Source organism: Mustela nivalis, assembly GCF_964662115.1.
Source record: "Mustela nivalis genome assembly, chromosome: X".
NCBI lineage: Eukaryota > Metazoa > Chordata > Mammalia > Carnivora > Mustelidae > Mustela > Mustela nivalis.
Window position 1 is genome coordinate 52,252,778 of NC_139040.1, and position 16,596 is coordinate 52,269,373.

General features: G+C 35.3%; 1 pseudogene across 1 annotated transcript in view; it reads left to right on the forward strand.

The window, feature by feature from the left end:
- The window catches only part of LOC309856599 (peptidyl-prolyl cis-trans isomerase D pseudogene), a 154,430-nt pseudogene extending 152,942 nt beyond the window's left edge, over positions 1–1,488 (forward strand). Inside the window, exon 3 of the transcript in view lies at positions 546–1,488. The product of the transcript in view is annotated as a peptidyl-prolyl cis-trans isomerase D pseudogene (transcript). The remainder of the gene's footprint in view (positions 1–545) is intronic.
- Positions 1,489–16,596: the final 15,108 nt, after the last annotated feature.

Here is a 16,596-nt window from a genome sequence, read left to right on the forward strand (position 1 = left end):
CAATTAAGTAACAAAAAATCAACACAACCAAAACAAGAATAAAAGCCTTCAAACATCACATTTACCAATACATCCTAAATGAATGCAAAAGGAACAAATCTAATTACCACATATTGTTATCTCAAAGCTTACTCTATATTTTGTTCTCTCTCCTATTTTGAAAATTATGTGAAGAAAGTGCCTTAAAAATGAAATGATTCATTTATTTTTTTTTTATTTAAAATATTTTATTTTAAGATGCCTGGGTATCTCGGTTGGTTAAACATCTGCCTTTGGCTCAGGTCATGATTCCAGTGTCCTCAGACCAAGTCCCATATTGGGCTCCTTGTTCAGCAAGGAGCCTGCTTCTCCATCTGACTGCCATTCTCCCTGCTTGTGCCTCCCCTCTCTGAAAAAAAAAAAAAAGTAAATCTAATCTTTAAATAAAATAAAATAAGATATTTTTTAAGAGAAAGCCACTTGGGTTGAGCTGCAGTGTGCCCAAGAGGTTCTCTGAGACTTTTCCCAAGCACATCTTCAATTGAAGTGTCACAATTCTCCCCCAGACTAAGCCTTCCAACCACAGTAATTGCTGAGTCTTCTTTGACATGGACATCAGTAGGGAATGAGTCGGTTTAATTGCCTTAGAATTATTTTCAGATATTGTACCCAAAACTGAAGGAAATTTTCATATCTAGGGTACAAGAGAAAATTCCACTGGACCCACCACTGGGAAAACTCTCCATTTCAAAGGATGCCCTTTCCAATGAATTATTAAGAAATTTATGGTTCAGGTGGAGATTTCTCAAATCAAAATGGTAAAGGTGGAGAAAGTATTTATAGTGAAAATTTTGAAGATGAACATTCCTATTATAAGCATGACCAAGGTTTATAGAGCATGGCAAATGCAAGCTGCAACACAAGTGATTCTTAGTACTTTATCAACAGTTCCAAATCCTCATTTGGAGGGGAGAAATACGGTATTTGGTCAAGTAATTTTAAAAATGGGTGTGGCAAGGATACTGGAAAATGCAGAAGTGAAAGGTGAAAAACCCGCCAAAATATGTGTTATTACAGAATGCAAAAAACTAAAGGAGGGAGATCATTGGGGTATATTCCCAAATGATGGTTCTGGTGACAGTCACCCAGATTTATTTGAAGAAGCAGATATATACTTAAAATATGTAGATAAAATTTTGCTAATAAGAGAAGACTTTAAAAAATTGGAAATATATTTTTTTTCAAATCCCAGAACTGGGAGATACTAATAAAAAAATATACAAAACCTTTAAGATATGTAGAAGATTCAAAGGCTGTTATTAGGAAAGCAGATGGATTGAAGCTACAACCTATAGCTCTAAGCTGTGTGCCAAATATTGGAGCTAATTAACAGAAGATGTCAAATTGGCAGGCAGCAATTGATAGTTGTTTGGAGGCACTTGAAACAGACCCATCAAATACCAAAACATTGTACCATAAACTCAAGGATGGCAAGTATTAAAAGAATAGGATCATGATTCCCCCCCCCCAGGGGGGGATCTGTGTATTTATTTATTTATTTATTTTCAGCATAAGAGTATTCATTGTTTTTGCAACACACCCAGTGCTCCATGCAATCCGTGCCCTCTCTAATACCCACCACCTGATTTCCCCAACCTCCCACCCCCTGCCTCTTCCAAAGCCTCAGATTGTTTTTCAGAGTCCATAGTCTCTCATGGTTCACCTCCTCTTCCAATTCCCCCCAACTCCCTTCTCCTAACTCCCCTTGTCCTCCATGATATTTGTTATGCTCCACAAATAAGTGAAACCATATGATAATTGACTCTCTCTGCTTGACTTATTCCACTCAGCATAATCTCTTCCAGCCCTGTCCCTATTGCTACAAAAGTTGGGCATTCAGACTTTCTGATGGAGGCATAATACTCCATAGAGTATATGGACCACATCTTCCTTATCCATTCATCCATTGAAGGACATCTTGGTTATTTCCACAGTTTGGCAACCATGGCCATTGCTGCTATAAACATTGGGGTACAGATGGCTCTTCTTTTCACTACATCTGTATCTTTGGGATAAATACCCAGTAGTGCAATGGCAGGGTGATAGGGAAGCTCTATTTTTCATTTATTGAGGAATCTCCACACTGTTTTCCAAAGTGGCTGCACCAACTGGCATTCCCACCTACAGTGTAAGAGGGTTCCCCTTTCTCCACATCCCCTCCAACACATGTTGTTTCCTGTCTTACTAATTTTGGCCGTTCTAACAGGTGTAAGGTGATATCTCAATGTGGTTTTAATTTGAATCTCCCTGATGGCTAGTAACGATGAACACTTTTTCATGTGTCTGATAGCCATTTGTATGTCTTCATTGGAGAAGTGTCTGTTCATATCTTCTGCCCATTTTTTGATATAATTATCTGTTTTGTGTGTGTTGAGTTTCAGGAGTTCTTTATACATCCTGGATATCAACCTTTTGTCTGTATTGTCATGATTATTTTTCATTATTTTTTTAAAAATTTCCTGGTTGACCCATTCATTATTTAGTAGGATGCTTCTTTTGTTTTATTTTTATTTTTTTTTATTTCTTTTCAATGTTCCAGAATTCATTGTTTATGCACCACACCCAGTCTATTCTCTGAGACTGTTCCCAAGCACATCTTCAATCGAAGTGTCACAACTGTCCCCTGTAATTTTCCCCTTTCCTAATGTCCTCCATGCTATTACCTATGTTCCACAACTAAGCAAAAACATATGACAAATGACTTTCCCTGCTTGACTTACTTCATTTAGCATAATCTCCTCCAGTCCCAAATATGACAATGCAAAATTTGGGTAGTCATCTTTTTGATAGATGAGTAATATTCCATTGTGTATAAGGACCACATCTTTGTTATCCATTTGTCTGTTGAAGGACATCCTGTCTCTTTCCACATTTTGGCTACTGTGAACAATGCTACTATGAACTTTGGGGTTCATAAGTCTCTTCTTTTCACCACATCTGTATCTTTGGGGATAAATTCCCAGTAGCACAATTGCTGCGTCATAGGGTAGCATCAGTTTTCATTTTTAGAGAATCCACCACACCGTTTCCAAAGTGGCTACATCAATTATCATTCCCACCAACAGTGTAAGAGGGTTCAACTTCCCCCACAAATTCTCCAACGTTTGTTGTTTCCTGACTTGTCGATTTTTACCATTCTAACTGCTTTAAATTTGTATCTCAATGTGGTTTTGATTTGAATTTCCATGGTGGCTAATGTTGATGAACAGTTTTTCTTGCGTTTGTTATCCTTTTGTATGTCTCCTTTGAAGAAGTGTCTGCTCATGTCTGCTGCTCATTTTTTTGACTTGATTATGTTTTTGGGGTGTTGAGTTTGAAGAGATCCTTATACATCAGCCTTTTCTCTGTAGTGTCATTTGCAAATATCTACTCCCATCCCATGGGTTGCCTCTGTTTTGTTGACTGTTTCCTTTGCTGTGCAGAAGCTCTGGATCTTGATGAAGTCCCAAAATTTCATATTTGGTTTTGTTTCCCTTGCCTTTGGAGACGTGTCTTGAAAGAAGTGGTTGTGGCTGATGTGGAAGAGGTTACTTCCTATGTTCTCTTCTAAGGTTTTGATGGATTCCTGTTTCATATTGAGGTCTTTCATGCACTTAGAATTTGTCTTTGTGTATGGTGTAAGAGAATGGTCCAGTTTCATTCTATATATAGCTGTCCAATTTTCCCAGCACCAATTATTGAAGAGACTTTCATTCTTTTATTGGATATTTTTTTCTGCTTTCTCAAAGATTAGTTGACCATACAGTTGAGAGTCCATACTCTGGCTCTCCATTCTGTTCCACTGGTCTGTGTGTGTTTTTGTGCCAGGACCTTGTGTCTTGCTAAATGTAGCTTTGTCATATAGCTTGTAATCAGGCAACGTGATGCATCCAGCTTTGTTACTCTTTTTCAACATTTCCTTGGTGATTCAGGTTCTTTTCTGCTTCCATACAAATTTTAGGAATGTTTGTTCCAGCATTTAAAACAATTTTTACAAAATGTCACTTTGGGGGCACCTGAGTGGCTCACTGGGTTAAGCCCTTACCTTTGGCTTAAGTCATCATCTCAGTCTCCTGAGATTGAGCCCGATATAAGACTCTCTGCTTGGCGGGGTGCCTGCTTCCTCCACACCTCTCTCTTCCTGCCTCTCTGCCTACTTGTGATATCTCTGTGTCAAAGAAATAAATAAAATATTTTTTAAATGCCATTTTAAAAATTGGGATGGTGCTGAAAGTAGAGATTGCTCTGGGCAGCATGGACATTTTAACAATGTTTATTCTTCTGATCCATGAGCATGGAATGTTCTTCCATTTTTTGTCTTCAGTTTTTTCATGAGTGTTTTGTAGTTCATGCTGTATAGATCCTTTACCTTGTTGGTTAGGTTTATTCCAAGGTATCTCATCAGTTTTGATTTTATTATAAATGGAATCAATTCTCTAATTTCTCTTTCTACAGTTTCATTGTTAGTGTATAAGAAAGCAACTGATTTCTGTGCACTGATTTTGTATTCTGCCACATTACTGAATTGTTGTATGAATTCTAGTAATACAAAGGTGGAAACTTTTGGGTTTTCCACATGAAATATTATGTCATCTGTGGAGAGAGTCTTCCACATAAAGTCTGTGGAGAGAGTCTGACTTATTCTTTGCCAGTGTGAATGCTTTTTATTCCTTTTTGTTATTTGATTTCTGTTCCTAGGACTTCTAGTCCTATGTTGAAAAATAGTGGTGAGATTGGGCATCTTTGTCATGTTCCTGATCTCAATGGGAAGTCTCTCAGTTTTTGCCCATTGAGAATGATATTTGCTGTGGGTTTCTTATAGATGGATCTTATGAAGTTGAGGAGTGTTCCCTCTATTCTTATACTCTGAAAAGTTCTAATCACAAAAGGATGCTGCATTTTGTTAAATGCATTTTCAGCATTGATTGAGAGGACATGGTGGTTCTTGTTTCTTCTCTAATTTATATGTTTTGTCACATTTATTGATTCATGAATGTTAAACCACCATTGCATCCCAGGGATAACCCTCACCCGATCAAAAGGGAGAATGCTTTTAAAGTCCTGTTGGATCCTATTAGCTAGGATCTTTTCAAGAATGTTGACATCCATATTCATCAGGGATATTGTGCTGAAATTCTCCTTTTTGATGATGTCTTTGCCTGGTTTGGGGAGCCCTTAAAATGGTTTCTGTGTTTCTAAGATTTATGAGTTTTACTATTACATGCTTGGGGGTTTATCTTCCCTCATTGATCTTGGAGGGTATCCTCTGTGCCTCTAGGATAGGATTACTTGTTTAAGTCCTCAGATTAGGGAAGTTCTTGGCTACAATTTGGTCAAATATATATTCTAGTCCTTTCTCTCTTTCTCCCTCTACCCCCTCAAGTATCCCAATAATTCTGACATTGGAATGTTTCATGGCATCATTTATTTCTCTAATTCTATTTTCATGGATTTTAAACTGTTTGATACAGGCCCCCTCCTGCTTCTTTTCTATCAGTTTTTCTTCAAGATCACTAATTCATTCTTCTGCCTCATTTACCCTAACTGTTAGAATATCTAAATTAGTTTGTATCTCATTGATAGAATTTTTAAGTTCTGCCAGATCTGCTTTCACTTCTGCCCTTAATGAATCTAAGTTTCCATTAATAGTTTTCTCCAGCCTGATTGTTTTCTTCATAAGTGCTACCCTGAAGTCTATTTTTGACATCTTGCTTACATCCATATCCATTAGATCTGCTAGAGAGGTCATTGTCTCTGGGTATTTTCTTTTTTGGGAGTTCCTGCTCCTTTTAATTCTGTTGAGTTGTGGTTGTATAGCTGAAAATATCAATCACTAACCAGGCAAGTTTTACCCTCTCGACTGATGATCCTCTGTCCCTGTAGAAATCCAGACAAGTATAATCTTACATCTCAGGCTGATTTCATAGGTGTTCATAGTGTTCTGGTAGATATGCAGCTCAATTCAGGGAACCAGTTGAAATAGGGTCCCCTATTCCTCTGCCATCTCAACCCCTCATATGTATTTGAGTTCTTTCCCACTTTCTTCCTGTGATTGAGTTACAATTTCAAAACACTGTGGTCCAAAAATATGCAGGGGATGACCCCATTTTTTTGGTACCATTTGAGACCTGATTTGTGACCCAGGATGTGATCTATTCTGGAGAATGTCCCATGTGCACTTAAGAAGAATGAGTATTCTATTGCTTTTGGATGGAATGTTCTAAATATATCTGTGAGGTCCATCTGGGTCAGAGTGTCATTAAAAGTCCATATTTCCTTCTTGATCTTCTGTTTAGATGATCTGTTCATTGCAGTGATGGGGAATATTAAAGTCCCTTACTATTATTGTACCATTATCAATGTGTTTCTTTGATTTTGTTATTAATTGGCTCATATAATTGGCTACTCCCATGTTAGTGGCATAAATATTTATAATTCTTATATATTCTTATTAGATAGACCCTTTAATTAATTATGATATATTGTCCTTTTTCATCTCTTATTACAGTCTTTGGTTTAAATTCTAATTTGTCTGATACAAGGATTGACACCCCAGCTTTCTTCTGATGTCCATCAGCGTGATAAATGGTTTTCCCCCCTCACTTTAAACCTGAAGGTGTCTTTGGGTGTAAAATGAGCCTCTTGCAAGCAGTGTATTAATTGGTCTTGTTTTTTTTTTTTTTTTTTTTTTTTTATCTAGTCTGATACCTGTGTCTTTTGATTGGAGCACTTAGCCCATTTACATTCACGGTACTATTTAGACTTATGACTGTAGTGCCATTGTATTACCTGTAAGGTGACAGTTACTGTATATTGTCACTTTTCCTTTCTGATCTATGTTACTTTTGGGCTCTCTCTTTGCTTAGATGACCCCTTTTAATATTTCTTGTAGGGTTGGTTTGGTGATCACAATTTCGTTTAGTTTCTGTTTGTCCTGAAAACTTTTTTATCTCTCCTATTTTTTAAATTTAAGTTTATATTTTCAGTGTTCCAAGTTTGTTTATGCACCACACCTAGTGCTCCATGCAATACGTGCCCTCTTTAATGCCCAGTGATAACCTAGCTGGATAAAGTATTCTTTTAAAAAATTATTTAGTTATTTGATGAAAGAGAGAGACAGAGCATAAACAGGCAGAGTATCAGGCAGAGTGAGAGGGAGAAGTAAACTCTCTGTTAAGTAAGGAGCCTGACATGGGGCTCAATTCCAGGATGCTGGGATCATGACCTGAGCCAAAGGCAGTTGCTTAACCAAATGACCCACCGAGGTGCCCCTAAAGTATTCTTGGCTGCATATTTTTCTCATTTAGTAAACTGAATATATCATAGAGTCCTTTCTGGCCTGACAGGTCTCTATGGATGCTTTTGCTGCCAATCTAATGTTTCTACCATTGTAGGTTACAGACCTCTTGTCTTGAGCTGCTTTTAGTATTTACTCTTTGTCTCTGAGACTTGTAAGTTTCACTATTAGATGTCGGATTGTTGACGTATTTTTATTGATTTTGAGGGGGGTTCTCTCTGTCTCCTGGATTTTGATACCTGTTTCCTTCCCAATATTAAGATAGTTCTCTGCTATAACCTGCTCCAATATACCTTCTGCCTCTCTCTTTCTTCTTATGGGAACCCAATTATTTTAATATTGTTTTACTGTATGATATCATATCATGCAAATTCTTCCTTCATGAACTAGTAGTTGCTTAACTCTCTTTTTCTCAGCTTCTTTATTCTCTATCATTTGGTCAACTGTATCACTAATTCTCTCTTCTGCCTCACTTATCTGAGCAGTTAGAGCCTCCGTTTTTTACTGCACCTCATTAATAGCCTTTTTTATTTCAACTTGGATAGATCTTAGTTCTTTTATTTCTCCAAAGGAGATTCTCTAGTGTTTTCTGTGCTTTTTTCAAGCCCAGCTAGTATCTTTATAATCATTATTCTGAACTCCAGTTCTGACATCTTCTTAATGTTTGTATTAATTAAGTCCCTGGAAGTCAGTACTGCCTCTTGTTCTCTTTTTTGAGGTAAGTTTTTCCATCTTGTCATTTTGTCTAGGGGAAGAAGAGATGTATGTGAGAACAGAACACTAAAAGGGCAACAATGACACAAGAAAAATACACATTAAACAAATCAGAAGAGATCCAAAACAGGGGGCAGGGGGAGAATAGAATCAGACAGGTGAGCCCAATAGAAAGAAACACTGGATTCTGTGTGTACTTTGGTCTGTTTTTTCAGAAAACTAGATCCCAAAACTGTAAAGAAAGAAAAACTTGTATATGTACAAAAATAAAATTAAATACAATGAAAGGATAGAATGTAACTGTAAAAATGGAAATTAATAAAAACAAGAAAAAATCAAAAGAGAAAGAAATAGCAAGAACTACAAAGAAGGAAAGGAAATAACCAGTGAACAGAACAGAGCAATACCCTATCTCCTGAGTGTACTTTGGTTGGTTTGTTAGAGAAAGGCACATCTCAAAATTGTAAAGAAAGAAAAATGTGTATATACCAAAATAAAATTAAATACATTGAGAGGATACAATTTAACTATAAAGGTGAAAATTTAAAAAGACTTTAAAAAAACAAAAAAAAAATCAAAAACAAAAAGAGAAAACATAATATGATAGGGGGAAGAATAGAACAGAGCCATACACTAGTTTTGGGTGTATTCTGGTATGTTTTTGTGTGTGTTCCAAAATTCATTGTTTATGCACCACACCTAGTGCTCCATGCAATACATATCCTCCTTAATACCCACCACCAGGCTCACCAATCTCCCCATCCCCATCACATCCAACACCTTCAGTTTGTTTCTCAGAGTCCACAGTTTCTCATGGGAAGTCAGAGACGGTGAAGAATTTTTTTTTTAAATTAAGAGAAAAAACAAAAACAATTAAAGTAGAAAGACTTAAGACTCTTGGGAAGAAAGCCATGATTCTATGTGGCGTATTCCCCTACTGCTGTAGTTTTGTAGTTCTCATTAATTGGTAAACTTGTTCTTATTTGGATGTTCTTGCTTATCTTCTGGGGAGGGGCCTGTTGCATTGATTCTTAAATGTCTTTGCTACTCACACAGAATGGTTAAAATTAAAAAGTCAGGAAATGACAGATGTTGGGGAGTATGCAGAGAAAGGGGTATGCTCCCACAGTGTTTTTCGGAATAAAAAGTTTTGCAGCCACTCTGGAAAGCAGTATAGAAGTTCCTCAAAAAGTTGAAAATAGACCTACCCTATGATCTAGCCATTTCACTACTAGGTATTTACCCCAGAGATACAATGTAATGATCCAAAGGAGCACCTGAATCCCAATGTTTATAGCAGCAGTGTCCACAATAGCTAAACTATGGAAATATGGAAAAATCCCAGATGTCCATTGACAGATGAATGGAAAGGGATGTGGTATATATACATAGGTACCAGAGGGTATTATGCTAAGCAAAATAAATTAGTCAGAGAAGACAATTATCATATGATCTCACTGATACTCGGATTTCGAGAAACAAGGCAGAGGATCATAGATGAAGAAAGAAAAAAGAAAAAGAAGAAGAAGAACCAGGACGAATTCAGAGAGGGAGACAAACCATAAGAGACTCTTAATCTTAGGAAATAAACTGAGGGTTGCCGGAGGGGAGAGGGTTTGAGAAGATGGGGTCACTGGTTGATGGACACTGGTGAGGCTATGTGTTGTGATGAACACTGGGTGTTGTTTAAGACTGATGAATCACAGACCTGTAGCCCTGAAACAATAATTACATGTTAACTTAAAAATAACAATAATAAAATTTTTTTAAAAAAGAATAGGATCAAGAATTGACTGATCTTTAAAAAAGCCAGGAGATAGCACCAGAAGATAAAGCTCTCCAGGTAGAAATGATGAAAGGCACACAAAGATAAAGGGAAGGCAGCATATGCAAAAATATTTGCCTAATAAGGAATTTAGTTTTACTTAAATGCTATGCTTTGATTGTATATTGACAAGAAGAAAACTTAGAAACTTTTCACTGTGATATGTGATCAATAAAGTATTTAATTTTATATTTCAGTCTCACATTGTTTACAGTTTAGGAATAGTGAAAAATCTTCACTCTTAAAGAAACAGTGTTACAAAAAATAAAATGTTTAATTTAATTATTTTAAGAAATTTACATTTGATTATCTTTTCCAGTTTTGAGATAAAATTAACATAAAATTGTGTTTCTTTTACATTTTTATTTAAATTCCAATTAACATACAATGTAATATTAGTTTCAGTTGTAGAATTTAGTGATTCATCACTTACATACAACACCTGGTGCTCATGACTGAAAGTGCCATCCACAACAAGTCACCCATTTAACCTGTCTCCCCACCCAACTCCCCTTTAACAACCCTCAGTTTGTTCTGTATAGTTAAATTTCTGTTTCTTGGCTTGCTTTTTTTTTTCTTATATGTTCATCTGCTTTGTTTCTTACATTGCACATATGAGTGAAATTATATGATATTTATTAATCTCTGATTTATTTTGCTCAGTATAATAATATCTATGTATATACATGTAGTTGCAAATGACACTATTTCATTCATTTTTATGGCTGAGAAATACTCTATTCTATCTATCTATCTAACTACCTATGAAGAAGATACATACCATATCTTCTTTATCAATTCATCAGTGGATGGACATTTGTGCTCTTTCCATAATCAGGCTGTTGTTGATTATGTTGTTATAAACATCAGAGTACCTGTATCCCTTTGAATGAGCATTTTTTTATCCTTTGGGTCAATATCTAGTAGTGCAATTGTTGGGTCATTGGGTAGCTTTATTTTTAACTTTTTGATGAACCTCCATACTGGTTTCCACAGTAGTTGCATCAGTTTGCATTCCCACCAACAGTTTAAGAGGGTTCCCCTTTCTCTGCATCCTGACCAGCACCTGTCATTTCCCATGTTGTTAATTTTAGCCATTCTGACTGATGTGAGGTGATAGCTCTTTGTAGTTTTGATTTGAATTTCCCTGATAAAGCATGTTGAGTATGTTTTCTTATGTCTGTTGGCCATTTGGATGTAATTTTTTTTTTGAAAAATGCCATTTATGTCTTCTGTCCATTTTTAAACTGGATTATTTGTTTTTTGGGTGATGAGTTTGATAAGTTCTCTATATATTTTGGATACTAATACTTTACCCGATATGTCATTTCCAAATATCTTCTTCCATTCCATGGATTGCCTTTTACTTTTGTCAATTGTTTTCTTTGCTGTGCAGAAGCTTTTTATTTTGAAGTCCCAATAGTTTATTTTTGCTTTTGTTTCTCTTGCCTCAGAAGACATATCTAGTAAGTAGTTGCAAGGGCCAATGTCAAAGAGGTTACTGTTTGTGTCCTCCTCTAGGATTTTGTTGATTTTCTGCCTCACATTTAGGTCTTTCATTCATTTTGAATTTGTTTCTGCATATGGTGTAAATGCGATGATCAAGTTTTATTCTTTTTCATGTTGCTATCCAGTTTTTACAACACCATTGGTTGAAGAGACTGTCTCTTTTCCACTGGATATTCTTTCCTACTTTGTCAAATGTTAGTTGACCTATAGCTTTGGGTTCATTTCTGGGTGTTCTATTTTGTTCCATTTGTTCCATTGATCTATGTGTCTATTTTTGTGCCAGCAAAATACTGTCTTGATCACTATAGCTTCATTATATTGTTCGGAGTCTGGAATTGTGATGTCTCCAGCTTTGCTTTTCTTTAGGTCCCTATAGTTTGGAGTTTTAAAAGTCATCAGGATTTGCTGGGATAGAACCCAAGGTGTTCTGTGCTGCTTTAGGCAGGTGTGCAATCTGGAGGCAGCTAGGTTGAAAACAGTGATCTGAAAAATGCTTGGGCTGCACGATGGGAATTTAACCCTCTTCTGGAAGTGCTTCCCTGAGGCTAGCAAGCACTGACTTCCTTCTCCAGGGGCAAAGGAGCTGGCTGGCGCCACTTCCCTCCTCTTTCCCCCCAGCATAAACAAACTTCAGTAAGCAGCACAGCACTAACATTGGCTGGGTAAACTGCTTACAGCAAGTCCCACCCTCCCTGTGTTCTGCTGATACTGCTTTTCTCTTGCATTGTGTCTAAGGACCAGCAAAAGAGGCCCCTTTGCCAGAAGACCAGTAGAAACCTCCACATGCACCACATCTACCAACTATAGTGTTCTGCAATGTTGTAACTTTAACAGAAGTAATATCAGGTCTCATTTATCAAGCAGAGCAGAGCATACCTAGTTAAAACTTGCCCCACTCTGGCCAGGGTCCAAACATTGGATTACTTAGTGGTGTACAACATAATGATTTGGTTGATAGATAGGTAGATAGATAGTAAAATGATTGCAAAAATAATTTTAGTTAACATCCATCACCACACACAGTTAAAACATTGTGGGGTTTTTTCGTTTGTTTGTTTGAGATTTACTCTTTTAAGCATTTTTGAATATTCAATATAGTAGAGTTATAGTCAGCATGCTGTACATTACTTTCCAAAAATTTATTTACCTTTTAACTGAAAGTTTGTACCTTTTGACCATTTTCATCCATTTCACCCACCTCACATCCTCTTTTCTCAATTTTGCATAAACAAACTTCAACAATTTAAATGTAATACTTGGTAAAGGTACAACTTACTAGTTTGGAAGTATAGTCTCTTCAAGAAATGGTGTTGAACATAAGGAATAACATGGAGTACATTGGGAGATGAAGAGGAGAAGTGAGTTGAGGGAAATTGGAGGGGGGAGACAAGCCATAAGAGGCTGTGGACTCTGAGAAACAAACGGAGGGTTTTGGAGGGGAGGGGCTTGGGGGGTTGGGACATAAACATATGTCCCAACATAAACATATCTAGATCTAGATCTAGATATATAGATAGGTGTAGATATAGAAATGGATACAGTTATAGATATAGATATGCCTTGATGGCACAGTAGGATTCCATCATATATATATATATATATATATATATATATATATATATATATGATTCCATTATATATAATGGAATCCTACACAGCTTTGAAAGAAGGATGATATAGTTTGTGACAACATAGATGGACATAAAGGGTATTATGCTAAGTAAAATAAGTCAGACTGAGAGAGAAAAATACAGTATAGTTTTTCTCAAATATGGAAGTTGAAAAAACCCAAATGAATGAACAAACACAGAGCAAAATCACAACTATAAGTAGAGTCTAGACTGATGATGACCAGAGGAAAGAGCGCTGGGGGAATGGGCAAAATGTGTAAGGGACAGTGGAAGATACCTACTTCCATTGTGGAATTAATATGTCAAAGAATTAAAAGGCACACAATAAAGAATATAGTCAATGATACAGTAATAGTGTTGTATGGTGGCAGAAGGTAACTACACTTGGGGTGAGCATAGCATAACATATGGAGAAGTTGGATCAGTATGTTTTATACTTTAAACTAATGTAACATTATATGTCAGCTATACCCAAATTAAAAAAAATAAAAAGGAAATATGACATGTATCATGCATCATATATATATCACATCTACTACATATACTTTATTATATGATACATATATCATACATAATATACAGTAGAATACTGTTCAGCCATAAAAAAGAAAGAAATCTTGCCATTTGCCACAACATAGATGGAATTTGAGGGCACTATCCTAAGTGAAATAAGTCAGACAGAAATACAAATATCTTATAATCTCACTTACATATGGAAACTAAACTAAAACCAAATATCCAAACTCATAGACACAGAGAACAAATTGGTGTTTGTCAGGGGGAAGGCAGAGGGATATGGGCGAAGATAGTCAAAAAATACAAACTTCCATTTATAAAGCAAATAAGATCTGGGGATTTAATGTGACTATAATTAACAATACTATATTGTATATCTGAAAGTTTCTAAGAGAATAAATCTTGAAAGTTTGCATCACAAAAAAGTAACTATATATGGTGTTGGATAGTAACTAAAATTATTGTACTCTTTATTTTATAATACATACATATATTAAATCATTATATTGAACACTTACAGCTAATGTAATGTTGTATGTTGATTATAATCTCAATTTTTTTAAAGTGGATAAGGAAGGAAAACATCTCTTTAGCACCTCTTTTATATATTCAATAATTTTCATAGTGTTAAGAGCATATAATAATAATTTAAGACATGGAGAAACCCAGAATCTGAAGGGTTTTAAGTTTATACAGTTTGGATTGGGTACTTTTTAAGGACAATAATCCAAAATTATAAGCCTAATTTTGCTAGGCTCTCTCCTGCAGTTTATAAAAGATTCATGCAAACAAAACACCTTGAAGGTTATCTTTCATTAGCTATACAAAAAGCCATTTCTCCAAACGTATTAGGGATATCATAAAAACAAGGTAGTACTTGGTAAAAGTGTGATTTATTAGTTAGGAAGGACAGAATAAGAGGAAGTTGCATTGTGTCTGTTAGAAGAAATATGATTTTTTTATACAGTGTAAATACAAAACTGACAGCTAGTGCTGAGAAAATCCCATAGAGGGTTTGAATGAAATGCAAATTCAGACTCCCTTTCCGTGAAGCATACTTATTAATGACACATATTCCTCAGATATTTGATATTTTATGATTTACAAATGTCCTATAGGTTCAATTTTACTTATAAATAAAAATAAAAGTGTTCCTATTAATTTTAATGGTTATCATCAACAGTTACACATTGCTGACTGTCTTATAACTTGGAATTAGAATGTTAGAATTAAGGCATTTTGACTATTTTAATAAAGAAGTAAAAAGCTTTTAAAAAATAGAATTTTCATTTTCTCTTTTTTCTTTTATTTTGGAATGTATGTATTTTATGTGTTTCATTGTTATTTTATTTGGCAGAATCATTTTTGCTTTAATAAAAATAGTAATAATGGGAATATTGATTATATATGATAATGTAAATATTACAATACAGAAATAATTTTTATATATATGGATTTATATGTGTCAGACATTCTTCTCAGCATTTTGCATGGATTAGTTTATATAATTTGCACCCTAACCCTATCGGATTAAGTACTATCTCCATTTTTTTCTTTTTTTGGATGACAACTATGGCATAAAGAGTTTCAAAAACTTTCCTAAGGTCACATAAACAACCTGCAAGTTAACATAGCCATAGTTGGAACTCATATATTCTAAGGGTGGGATCTATGCACCTTGACACTGTAATATTATATTGTAGGAAAAACATTTTAATACTTTCAGCATATCGATATTTTTATGACCACAGTATCCTTATTACAAATTTTCACCTTGCAAAGTTGGTAATTCCATCTATACACATTTCTTTTTTCAGGGATCTTCTTTTCTTCAATATCAGAAAAGAATAAAGCAAACATGTCATTCCAGATTTTCCAGATTTAAATTATATAATAATTTGGTTTAAGCATCTGAAACCTAACCAGCTTATACCTTACTATACTATAGGGCAAGTATTGTTGTATAAAACCAGAAAGACAGAGAGTATATGATGGAGTAAAAGACATAGACTAGATTATGTAGACATAGACTAGATTATCTAGATTAAGTAAATTATTCTTTATGGCAAATACAAAAGGATTTAATCTATTGCTATTGGTATGCACAAGACCTTTTTAATCTTGGGTTAGAAAATGATTTCCAGCTAGTAATAAGCTATTTCTGCCTGTTTACATTTGATTGTGGAATATTTACCATTAGTTTTTTAGACATAACACATTTCCCCCAAGTGAGAAACAGAACACACAGGCAGCCTTGAATATCTCCGCATGTGGAAAAGCACTAAAAATCATTTTGCTAAGCCAAGTTATTTCAATAATTTGTCAGAAGATGAGTATGTAGACAAGAAGCTTAGAAGCCAAAGTGGATTATTATCAAGTATACACATCATCATTAAAAAATGGAAAAAAGGATAGTATGTTCTCCAATGTCTATCATGTTATAGCAGCTTGTGGAAATACATATAAAACTACTTACATCAGTAAATATAACATTAGGTGTCTTGTGTCCACATCACAAATTGTACTAATTGGTAATTCAGATTAAACAAGGACAGAATGATTCATGGAAATGAAGCTCTTCTTTCATTTTTTAGAATTGGTTTCTTCAAATGAGGGGTGAGAACTTTTTTTTCTTGTCAAAAATTTTTTTTTTATTTTTAATTTTTTATTTTTTATAAACATATATTTTTATCCCCAGGGGTACAGGTCTGTGAATCACCAGGTTTACACACTTCACAGCACTCACTAAAGCACATACCCTCCCCAATGTCCATAATCCCACCCCCTTCTCCCAAACTCCCTCCCCCAAGCAACCCTCAGTTTGTTCTGTGAGATTAAGAGTCACTTATGGTTTGTCTCCCTCCCAATCCCATCTTGTTTCATTGATTCTTCTCCTACCCACTTAAGCCCCCATGTTGCATCACCACTTCCTCATATCAGGCAGATCATATGAGAGTTGTCTTCCTCTGCTTGACTTATTTTGCTAAGCATGATACGCTCTAGTTCCATCCATGTTGTCGCAAATGGCAAGATTTCATTTCTTTTGATGGCTGCATAGTATTCCATTGTGTATATATACCACATCT